Source organism: Mya arenaria, chromosome 3, assembly GCF_026914265.1.
Source record: "Mya arenaria isolate MELC-2E11 chromosome 3, ASM2691426v1".
Classification (NCBI taxonomy): Eukaryota; Metazoa; Mollusca; class Bivalvia; order Myida; family Myidae; genus Mya; species Mya arenaria.
This window is the reverse complement of record NC_069124.1, coordinates 74,992,344-75,005,013: the sequence shown is the minus strand read 5'-3', so window position 1 is coordinate 75,005,013 and position 12,670 is coordinate 74,992,344. Positions and strand designations below refer to the sequence as shown.

General features: G+C 34.4%; 1 long non-coding RNA gene across 1 annotated transcript; it reads left to right on the top strand.

The window, feature by feature from the left end:
• The first annotated feature begins 10,355 nt into the window (after nucleotides 1-10,355).
• LOC128225602 (uncharacterized) lies at nucleotides 10,356-12,196 on the top strand. The gene is made up of 3 exons (XR_008259662.1): nucleotides 10,356-10,621; nucleotides 10,964-11,368; nucleotides 11,613-12,196. It is a non-coding gene; the product is annotated as an uncharacterized LOC128225602 (long non-coding RNA).
• The last annotated feature ends 474 nt before the right edge of the window (nucleotides 12,197-12,670 follow it).

Here is a 12,670-nt window from a genome sequence, read left to right as displayed (position 1 = left end):
ACAAGACTAGAGTTTCATTGTCCGTTCCAAGGTGGTAATCCAATAACTTATAGTTAAAGGAATTATGATGGATTCGTAGTCTGTTGTTGTGTTTTTACTTGTGTCTTCCTTTGTATGCCCTTTCTTTTTCACTTAAAAGGTTATTTATACCTCTTGTTTCGTCCCTGTAGCTGTCATTGTTTTCTTGAATACATTGCAGCACTCTCTCGTATTGGTTTCGTGGAGAACAGAGAATTTTTTGGAAATTTGTTGTATAAATGTCATCTAGACAGATATATTGTTTAAGATTCTGCTTTTACCTGCACCAAATAGGTTTTGGGTTTAACAAAAAATGGGCACTTGATCAGTTAACAAGTTTCATATATACAATGAAAAGCCGGTCAGTCAAATATTAATTATCGGCAAAAATATATCACTTCATTCAGATATGACTATCATCACATTGCCTACTAGTATTGTCGTTCAGAAATACGATACAACGAACGGATGTAATCCAATACCTTTCCTCTGTTTAGAAATAGAAGATTTAATTTTTTATTATAGAAAAGGCAACGTCAAGATCATTTTAAATCGAATCAAGTCATAGCTTTTCGAATTTATTTAGCAACAGTTTCAAATGTATAATGTACAGTTTAAGTTCAGTTTTATTGACATCCATTTTGTGGCATATCCCTCTTTGGCTTTAATGGCATGTTTTATTGCAAATTATATCAGGGGAAAGTATGCACAATAAAGTGTCATTTTGAGTTTATCTATTAATTGTTTGCCAAGGGATAATGTCGTTCGTGTCTTAATCTTTACAGATTATGTTTTTATATCTTAAAAGGGTCATTTCCTGTCCATCAATTTGATAACGGCCATAATTGTTTTTGTTATGTTGAGCACGTCATGTAATGCTTAAGATGAATTATACTAAGACTTTCAATAACATATCTGAATATATTCAAACAGCATTAAATGGCGATCAAATTAAAAACTTATCTGTAATGTGAGATTAAAAAAGTTAGGCCAGTTGGTTACTTATCCCCCTAAATCCTAGATACCAAGGGTCGAAAATGGCGCATGCACTATTGTGCTGTCCTAACCCAAGCCTTAGGGATCTTAAACTTAAGAAAAGGAAACGGTCATATAAATTGTACAATACTTATGAATTAAATATCCATTTCCCCACTCAAATAAAAATTACTCCGAAATTTGATCAAATAATGCCATCTATAAGCGTGATTTCTGTTAGCGTTGACACTGTACATAAATAAAATAGAAAGCTTTGTAACACCAGTTCCTGGGCTTTTAAAAATTCTTTGTGTAAGATAATTTTTATAATTGTTGGCCGCAAGGGTTGAAATGAAAATAGCATCATCTAGGAATATAAATCGAGGGTTCCTAATTTTTAGCAAATGTGTTCAATATAGATATCACTTGTTGTTATCTCAGCTCACATTCTAGAAATAATACATACTTTTATGATACCCGTCATTAATGTTGCAAAAGTTTTGAAAGAAGACATTTTAGGACACAAATATCTCAATAAAACTCCTTCAATAAAATGATAGAGATATTGTCCTCATTTTCCATTTGCAATTAATAATCCTGTGATCTGAAAACAAAAGTACTATATAAACTTTCGTTCATGGACAATTGTTGATTCATTACCATAAAGACACACGACACTATTTGGTATCACCGCAAGTATATGGAGCAGAAAACAGTGCAACTTCTATATATTTCATAGCAAGATCAAATGTAAATAATTCTATAGCTTTCAAGTTTTGAAATTGTGAGTAATAATCTGTTAATAATTAGTTAATAAACAATAATTAGTTTAACAGTTGGGCATTTCTATTTCTTAATAAAAAAGCCATGTACACAAAGATGGATACGTTATGATGTGTTAGTTTATTTTACTCGTCTCCATGTACAATACATAGAGGACATAGTATTTCATTCAATGGAGTTCTATCCCATCTACCCACTGGCACCGGATTTTCAAACTCAATCATTTTTTTTTTTAAATAAAAAACATCTTATAATTCCTTACTAAAAATTATAATACCGAATATGTAAAATGAATATTGATTTTTTTCCCCAATATGCACTTTGTACTGTATAATATACTAGCATGGTATTGAACGTTTCTCTACTCGGGTCACGTAATCATCTTATTACTCAGTTCAAAAGAACTTCTGAAGATTAACAGTCATCGGAATTTAAGGATATGGTTTCTATCTTCCGAACACTCCACCTTAGCCCGCGAAGAAATTTGCCTATCATACGTTGTTGTTTGTTTACTTTATTCCCATTTTTCTGTTTTCCTAGATTTTCTAACACCCTTGACTCCCGGTTTCAGGGTAAGGTTTTATAACGGCTCATTTCATTGGTCCATGAACTCCGCGAGACATACGTGTTAACAACTGTAATATTTGGACCGAAAGTGTTAATCACAGAGACGTCTTTGACATTAAATTCCGCTTTGAGTGACTTGTGCGTGCTTATTTCGGGTCAGACTGGTTCTGGAATTACACATACAATCAAAGCCGAATATGAAATTGCATGAGACAACGGAAAGTGGCTTAATATGTACCACAGGATTGACTTGTTTCCTTGACAGCGATCTGATCGCAAAAACGTTTCACAGGTAAGAGTGCAAAATGTTTTATTTATAAAAACGAGCTGTTAACCAATACGCCGTGTCAAATAATAATCTATATAATTGTAGAAACATGCATGTATTTTGTGTGTATACATGCGTTAGGTTCATTTACACATGTATATTTATTAAGTAACATTATATTTATTTATATATTATACTAATTTTCTTTCATGGAAAATTGTGGAATATATTTTTAAATGACATATATTCACTATTTTGACAAAAAATAAATAAAATATTGATAATAAAGAATAAAAAAAAGAAATGTATTACTGTATCCATGCAGGCAATGTGACGAATACCTTTGATTAATTCATTTTGTAGTTTACCTTAATGCTTTGTTTTTTTATGCATGCGTACAGAAATGAGTGCCATCTCAATTTCCTTTGCAATTGCCAAAATGCTCTTAAAGGGACTTGGTCATGTTTTGTGGTATTTTTTTTTATTTCCTGAAACTGAAAATGATTAATATTATTATGCTTACATTTACCTGTATCACAATCACATGCATATATATTTCAATGTTTGATATCATAATTGTAGAAAAAATAGAAAATAAGTAACAAAAGAGACTGACCCCAAATTTGATTCGAGTCTTCTTGTGGAAACCAGTAAATTATTAGGAAAATGGATAAACCACTCAACTATACAGGCACATACCCCAGCTTTTGCTGAAAAGTTGAATATCAATAAACATTTTCAAAACATTTATTATAATGCAGATGCTACAAGTCCATGTGCACATTGTGCATTAATTAATAGATTTAAAATAAATGTACAGTTGTAGCTAGCTCACAGAGTGAGACAAACCGGCACTATCTCCTATCCCACCACCTAGATCTGGACTCCGTGGAGATGTTACATTGCGCTGTTAACAGTTTTAACATGATATCGCTACAACCTGGAAACAATGACTAATATAATGACAATCTGCTGTCTTTATCTTTGCAAGAGTTGGGATTTTGCCCAGCTTTGTGTACTTTCTCAGTAAAAGATACTTACAGCTGCTGAGATAGTATCTTTAGAAATGCATGAAATGTTAATTAGGAATAATGCTTTGTAGGTATACACATGTATGTATTTTACCTCAGCTCAATATAGGGATAGTAAATGTTTAGTTTCTCAGACCATTTTGTAACATTTTAGTAGGGAGCACATTATGCTATTGTTTTTTCAGGATAAATGCTTTCAATTTGTATTACCAGTTTGGCTTTAGAGCTGCACTCTCACAGTTTGACACTGATATGAAATGTTTGGGGGGTTTTGTCTCAGAACACGCTCATGTTGGCATTAAAGCCTTCAATTCAGTTATCAAACTAAAGGTAACTTACAATAGAACAAATTCCAATTGTGAGAAAAAACGCCAAAATCTAAAAAATAAAAAGCGTAAATAATGATTTTTACTATAAAACATCAGTTTTCTAACATGAATATGAAAAACTACATTCAAATATTACCATAAAACATCAAATTTCTGAAAAAAGCATGAAAAACTACATTCAGATCTTTTGTTAGCAGTCTTATATCACTGTTTACCAGACATTCACTCTGTAAGAGTGCATCTTTATATTACTATAGAACAAAAGCAAAATCATTTGAAGATCCATGCTTTAAAAGAGGCGCCCTTTAAAGTAACAAGTGTTACCAATGCTTTTCAGCAAAATAAAGCATTTTTTAAACTTCTGAAATGAATAAACTCCATTATAGAGCTCTATTGGAACTAATAGTGATGTATTGACTTTTAAATTAGCTATATTGGATTTTTAAGTGATTTGTTACCTTTTTAACTAGTTTTTATCAATAAGGAAATTAATTATTTTGCTCTCTCTATAAATTGTGACCAAGTCAGATTTAAGTCACTATAACCATTTCATGTTTGTTGTTAATGTAGTTGTGTTGTAATATTGCTTAAACTTATATTGCAAGATTTGTCTAATGAAACATATATATAGACTAATTTGCTTGATTGTGATGAAAGTTGATAACTTAACAGCCAAGTCTGTTTGGTAGGTAGAAACCAGGCTACCTATAAGCGAAATACACGGCTGAATCCACATGATTCTGACAAAAAATAAAACAGTTTAGCCAAAGCTACAGAATCACTATATTTTTTGAGTACATGTAACAGACACATGGACATTGTCATCGAGTATGTAATTATACAGTTCAATGGCAAAAAGGACAGACAATTAGACTTCTGTAAGACAATCTGAGTGTTTTTCACATTATCAAAACTTATTTGTTTGCTATTTTGTAGAAAAGATCTGCCGAGAAAATAAATTTGTTGATTTATTATCCTTAAACTGTCAATTTACAAGTACTAAAGGACCTAAGAACGCCCAGAATACACCAGATTGCTCCATGTTTTCAAAATGTTCAACCCCCCCCCCCCCCCCGAGCACAATCATGAATCCACATGAATAGAGGGCTAGCTACGTTCCATTTGCCACCAGGTTGGATATAACCAAATAACTCTTGGATTGGAGGCAGACATCTTATTCCACCAAACCAGTCTCTCACCCTTCTTGACTAGTACCTTGGAAACGTTATCAGAAGATGAATCTCTAGAAAAAAATTATCCTTTTATAGGAATATGTATTTATTTAAATTTCATTTATTATAGTTTAAAAAAAAATCATTTTTTTTTTTTTTTTGGGGGGGGGGGTGTGGGGATGCGCCAGGTGCGTCCCCCTATAGCTGTTAGTGGTTAGTTACTCAAATACCAAGAACAACAAAGTTTCATCATTATATTTATCGATTTTACTTCGTTTCGAACAGAGAGTTTAGCAATACAATGAACTCGTAAATAAGAAATGTATTGTTATATTGAGTGCAGAGTGACCGTTGTTTTCTGTTATAAATATGCCTTAATCTGTATAACAACTGCATTGAATCATTGAAAATTCATATTTCATGTGGACTTTCATTCATGATTTGCTTGATAACGTAGAAGAATGGTCAAAATGTAAGAGTTTCAATTTGTTAACGATTTGAGATTTTAAATACGCCGCCTTTTCATTCGACCAATCAAATCACATGTTACAAACTGAGCGACAAACAACAACAAACCGGAAGTCAAGGGTGGTAGAAAATCCAGATAACAGAAAAATGGGAATAAAGTCAAAACAATCGTATGACCGGCGATTTTTTTTCGCGGGTTAAGGTTGAGTATTTTGAAGATGGATATCATGTCCTGATTGCGATGACTTCAATCTGCAGAAGTTCTTTTGAACTGAGTAATAAGATGATTACGTGACCCGGGTAGAGAAACGTTCAATACCATGTTAGTATATTATACAGTTTGAGTTTGAAAATCCGGTGCCAGTGCATCTACCCACTTCTGCCATCAATCTATGCGAGCTCATGCTTAATTTACTCAGTACAGTGCTATATTTTGTAATACAAATAAGGTTATAAATAAAAAAACACGAAAACTTCCAGTAACATATCTTTTAAATGTTGGCTTAAAAGAGACATAAATAGCGGGATGTCATTGACACCCTGGTTAAGCTAAACGTGATGCAATCTTTTTCCTGGTTCATATTATCCTATTTACACTTCGTGGAAATGTTTCACTATTTTGCAGCCTAATTCTATGATCCATATGAGGATATTTCATACAATACATCGCCCCAGACAATATTGGCGTTCAAATGATCCAAGACCAAGATAATGAGGCACTTGCATCTTATGAATCTACATGGAAGCGTTATAATTTTGAAGATTTTCTGGTGGCGAGCAATTTTATCGTTGGGTACGGCAGACCAGAAAATGCGTTGTAATATCTCTTGCAAAGATACACACACATGAAATTAACGAGCGCAACATGTAAGTTGTATGGCATTAATCCGATCGCTCAAATGATGTCTGTCCTTGCGAGTGAAATTATGAAGTTTTTTCTTGTTTCTCAATGCAGTTGATGTTTGCAGAATTAGCAGAACAATGACACTGCCGAACGAGCATGAGCAGCTGATAAAAGTGTTCGCCACGACGAAGTGTACTGTTTTGTGCGTTTTCATCGCTGGCAAAACCACTGTTTAAACTGAAACAGTAAGTGTTAAAGGAACTAGACACCCGATCATACAATTGCAATAAAGGAAATAATAATAAAAACTTTAATAAAATATTTGGAATTGTTTGATATGGTAGTGAACATCGGATTGAATCGCACTTGCTGATGTATCATCTCGCTTACCACACATGTATATTTCGCAGAGTTTGAGTATTTTTGCAATTCGAAATTTAAAGGACTTGTCTATCACGTTAATCACAGTTAGTTTAAAAAAGCGTCGGTATATGTATCTGTACTAATCAGTTGACTTCGCTTGCTGTATATACGCACAACAAACTGGGAAACCACTTTGCCCTGTTTGTAAAAGCTTGTGTAGAATTAGCTTAGACAGCGACACAATATTCTTTATATCATGTAAAATGATAGATTATCGGTTTCATACAAGCTCGTAATGACAGTTCTAGACTTGTTTTGTGGAAATAATGTATTCGCTGATTTTGGGACCATCTGGTGTCCAACCCCTTTAATACAGGTGCGGTAAACGATAAACTCAAAGTTTATCATAGAAGCGAGACCTGTTTGACTTGAAAATGATTTCTAGTATTGTTTAATTGATACACCATGTTCTCCTTTTTTTAGCTACGTACATGAACAATAAAATATAAAATACGGCTTACGATGCTTACACGAGCGACCAGGAAAACGGAAATAATCTCTTTTTAACATGTGTTATCTCTTGAACACGTCTTGTTTATTAAATGCTCGCGTCGCCGGTGTAAAACAATACATGTGTTCGTTTGAAAAAGAATGCCCAATAGACGCATAAATCTATTGTGACGATATATTCATTAATAGCGAGAAATGTCCAGGATGAACTTGGTTGGTCTTACTCAAGTTTAGGAAACAACACTGGCGTGGGCCACTATGACAGGAACTTTGAGATGTCAGTTCCAGCATTCAATTAATATACTGTAGACTATGTATGAAAGTTATCACGCATCATTACTCTTGAAGTGGGCGAATGTGATATCTCATATCTTCGCTGTGCGTATGTTTCCCTTGTGGATATACCCTTGCTTCGTACTTTTATATTCCATTACCGTTGTTGTACATATTTAGACGTATGGCATCTCGTTCCCGATGCCCTTATTGCATGGTGTTCAGTTTTAAGTGAAAAGTACTGTTACATCATTAGTTTTGTATAGTGTAACCTTTTGTTGAACAAATGTTAAATGTTATTCCAAAGAAGCTCTTAATGCACTTGAAATCTTGTTTTGTTTATTTCTTTCGTTCCTCTTTAGTGGAAGCCTAATGTAAAGTGTTGAAAAAAGCAGGATGTGAGGGAAGTATTTTTGGTTGGACTGCTAAACTCGAAAAGCCCAAACAAAAGGCATGTGTCATGATTGCCAATACAAATAATGATACGATATATATATACATATATCATTTACACCACACTTCAGCATATCACCTGTTGATTTACTATTTAGGAAATATTGATAGAGTTTGAAGTTTAGGTGGTCAAATATCTAAATGCACAGAAGTACACACTTGTCCATGCTTGACATCATTAATATAACTATAGTGTGTACCACTTATATAGTATCATGTAATTATATTTCATTCGCAAAAGAGAAACAAATGTAATTCGTAAATTTAATTTATGACAATGTGTCCTTTACATATACGTATATGGCTTCGCTGATGTTTTAAAGCTCTTTAACATCAGCATTTACTTGGTCCATGTTCTTGCGTGACAGACACGTCATGCAAAAGAGACATAGCTACGATAATGAAATTTTTGTCGCATTCGTCAATGATAATGTTATTACATTCACTGAGCGAATGTCACAGCTTTGACAGTGTTGGTGTGAAAGCATGTACGTGGAGTTCTTTTCCTTTCGGCAAAGTGCAAATATTTAGGGGGGGACTGATCTGCAAACATTCATATGGGTGATGCCTGATTTCCTTCATTTACAATCTACCAACATTCAGGGTGGGTGCTGCCTGATATCCTTCATTTACACTCCATCAACGTCCACGTTGGATGAAACCTGATCTCCTCCATTATGTGTTTCCAGGACAGTGTCATAAAATGATTTATTGGCAACTGAAATTATACCTGTCGAGCTTCGTAACAGCAGTATGATGCATGCTCTTTATTATCATTGTCCGTTTTTCCTCGACCGCGTATAATATCCGAACCATTCTGTTTGACAAAACCATGAGTGTGAACTCGTTACGTTCGATGTTTTTTGTCTGACTACAGACGTATACTTTATGTCACAGTACGTTTTTGCACGAACATTCAATTCTTTAAAAAGGATATTTATGTGTGCTATTTCTGGTAGTTGGTATAATGGACCCAAAGTTCTACATTGGGTATCTGTTTTGAACACATTTGCCCAAGATTAGGAATGCTCGATTTATATTCATAGATATAGATAATACAATAATTTAGTTCCCGTCTTCTGTGCCGCCGATGCTTATTGAAATATTCTTAAACTAGGCGTTCTTGAATCAACCAGGAACGTGTGTTACTAAGTGTAATATTGATGTACAGCGCAATATAATAATCTTGTTTTGATATTGTAGCACCGTTTGCAACAAATGAACAATATTGTTGAAACATGGAACTGCAATAAGTAAACAATAAAGTACATTAAAGAAACATTTTAGTCAAGATTACCTGCGTGCCTACAATAGCCTGACGATTACATAAAAAATACGTATTGCAGTGTACACATTAACTAATAACATGGTGTGTGTAATTGAAACCCATTAAATAATATTTAAAACAAATATGTATACGTATTGCAATATATCTTGACACATATTTAGCGTATTGGAATACACACCGCGATCCGTTTTTGGCGTATCGTTACAACCTTAAGTCAATACATTGACTGGATGAGAACCGTCACGTGATGTTGAATTGAAACCGATAAAATGATATTTAAAAATATATATATTGATAATTCGTTTGTCATTCATTTCCAACAAATTTGCTTACTTTACACAATAATATCGTGCTCTAAGGTATGATCAGTTAAAGCAGGATAATATCTGAAAGGAAATTACATATACTCATGATGACAATATTTTCATTAATAGTGAGAAATGTCCAGGATGAAATTGAACTAACTGATTCGTCTTACCCAAGTTTAGGTAACAACACTGGCGTGTGCCAATATGACAGGAAACCTGAGATGTCTGTTCCAACATTCTATTTATTTGTTGTAGACTATTAATGAAAGAGATCAAGCATTATTGCTCTTAAAGTAGGCGCATGTGACATCTCATATCCTCGCTGTGCGTATGTTTCCCTTGTGAATATACCGTAGTCTTTTTACACTATTTAAGATACCGCAATATCTTTTGTATTGTAATGCCGGCTTTTTGGGATTCATGAAAGGAGACTTGTACATATTTCTCCTCCTAGTATCTGTTCTGTTGTCGCCTTTAACATGACCCTTTGGGGACGTTGTGTTGATGACATTAACCTGATTCATTTTCCCATTTTGATATCACTGGTTCTTATACGAAGTAGTTCAGGAACAATCATTGAAAGTTGTTAATGAAAATTCTTTGGTATCAAACAATTGACCTTACGACAGCGGCTTCTAAGCCACGCCCCCTGATATCAAGGGAGCGAACTCTGTCTATGTCCGTCAAACAAACGAGGATGTAATGGCGTCTCGTGTCGTTTCGCTTTCCGATATTCCTGACAAATTATCATAAATGTGAAATTACAATGCGAAAAAATAGAAGTCAAAGGAATTTGTAACTGGCTGCTACATCGGAAGGCTCGATATATCTTTAGAAAATGACGATATCTAACATTTACGGGGTGAAATCTATCCAAGTCAGAGAAAATCGGATAGCCGCCATGTTGTCAATATTGACATCGATACAAAGGAAAAGCGTGTGTGTGACGCATACTGTAAATGCAAACAAGGGTAAGTTTAACTTTTAATAACACCGGTCCTTCTTACAGTATTGTTGGAACACAGATTAAATCATCGAACAATATGAGTAAATCATAAATGGCCCGAATGGGGAACCCGGAAGTGACATTAAATAATAGTTACATGCCAGCTATACAGTATAACCTTGTATTCTATAGTATGAGCAGAAATGGTTTATTGGGGTTATGCATAAAAAGTTTCAGTTCTAAGCGATTGAACACTCTCCCTTATGAATAATAATGTAATAGTTGACAAGTGACAATCGTGGGTGATACCAATCTGTAACTTTTGCATTGCTCAAACATTCACATGCTTTGATTTTTGTTCTTACAGAAAATGTGGAACATGTTCACACACTCTGGCTGTAAAAGTAGACCTGGGAGGAAAAGTGCCCCCGGTGTGGGGCTCGAACTCACAACCACCAGAACCGCCCGGCACTCTAACCAACTAAGCTGACCGGGCAGCTGGTTCTAACCCACACACACTACCCTTCCCCCATTTACCGGTTAAGGCTGGTGGAGGGTCTCCTGCTATTTACCGTTGACACCATTAAAGTATTCTGATTGATGGAGATAAGGAAGTCCCCTTATTATTGTCTTCAACAAGCCTACCGCCACAGGGGACCTAGCATAAGACCGGAAACCGCCCCCCCCCCCCACACACACACATGATATATGCCAGTCCAGGCAATGTCAACCGCAAGAGAAAACCAGTGATGACAAGTTTTACAAATAATCGGTAGGACCTATTTTAAAGCTTTTTATTACATTTAGTTTAACTTTGCTGTACAAAAGTAATGGACTATTTGTCCAGAGAAAAAACAACAACCACAAAACATTAGCTATTATCTGGTCAACATTTCATTATGATATACATGTAGAAAGCAAACATCAAAGGCAGTAGCATTTACAGCTAGTATTAAAATATTTAACAATACATGTAACTGATTTATTTTAATATTGGCATCTTTTATTTATTTCAGGAAAGTGTGGTCTTTTGAAGAGAGTTCTTGAAGTTGTTCAGCATGTTGTTTTGATGGATTCTTGGAAGGATGTACCTCTATGATGTTAGCTTCAGTTCTGGAGTATAACACCAGTTGTTGCATATTTAATATCAGATTTATTAAATACATTGTTGTTTTGCAAACATTACTTAAACTTTGATATTTCTTTGGTGTTTATGTATGATATTGTAGGTAAATATCTCTTTATTGCAATGGCAAATATATTTTAAAATATATAGCATTAGCAGAAGTTATTTTTCACTGTTAAAGCTGCACTTTCACAGATTGATCACGTTGACAACTTACACAGGATTCGATTGCATTTATCATATTTTGGCTCGGAGAAGTTTGCTTTGTGATTTATATATTAGGTCTTAATTTAAAGAATGCCAAAATAAGCCGATTCTGAGACAAAAAGTGTCAAACTAGAATTCTGTGAGAGTGCAACTTTAAGAATAATGTTAATCGAGTGTGCATGTGATCCGGACTCTGAACATTGGATGAACTATCATTAAATATTGTAGATTTACGTAAATTGCCCAAAATATAAGAATAACAATGAAAATATGTACATGTTTGACTTGTTCTTTATTCATGATAAGTCTAAGTCTTTACAGCACATGTTTGGCAGAATCAAGTTCTAATGAACATAATAATTGATTTAAATGTACAGTGAAATAAATTGTTTAAAAAGGGGTCGCTAACCAGTATACAGAAAATAATACCTTAACGATGCAGACCGATCTGTTCTCGTTTTGTTTTGGTGGCTCAAATATTTATCTGAGTTTTGGAGGAGGCCTAGCTGGTGTGAGCAGGTCAAATACAGTAGCTGCTTGAGGGTCAGGGTTTTCTTGATTGGATTTCCCGTCGACAAAGTGCTAATATGAAAATAAGAAATCTATGCAATGTGTCGGAATGACAGCTAGAAAAGCCATTGTTTACATAGGAACCATACGAGTAGATGAGATTCGGAAGCATGCGATGGTTCGGACAAAAATTTAGTTGTACGATATTTCCTGATTTACTTTGAAAGCAAA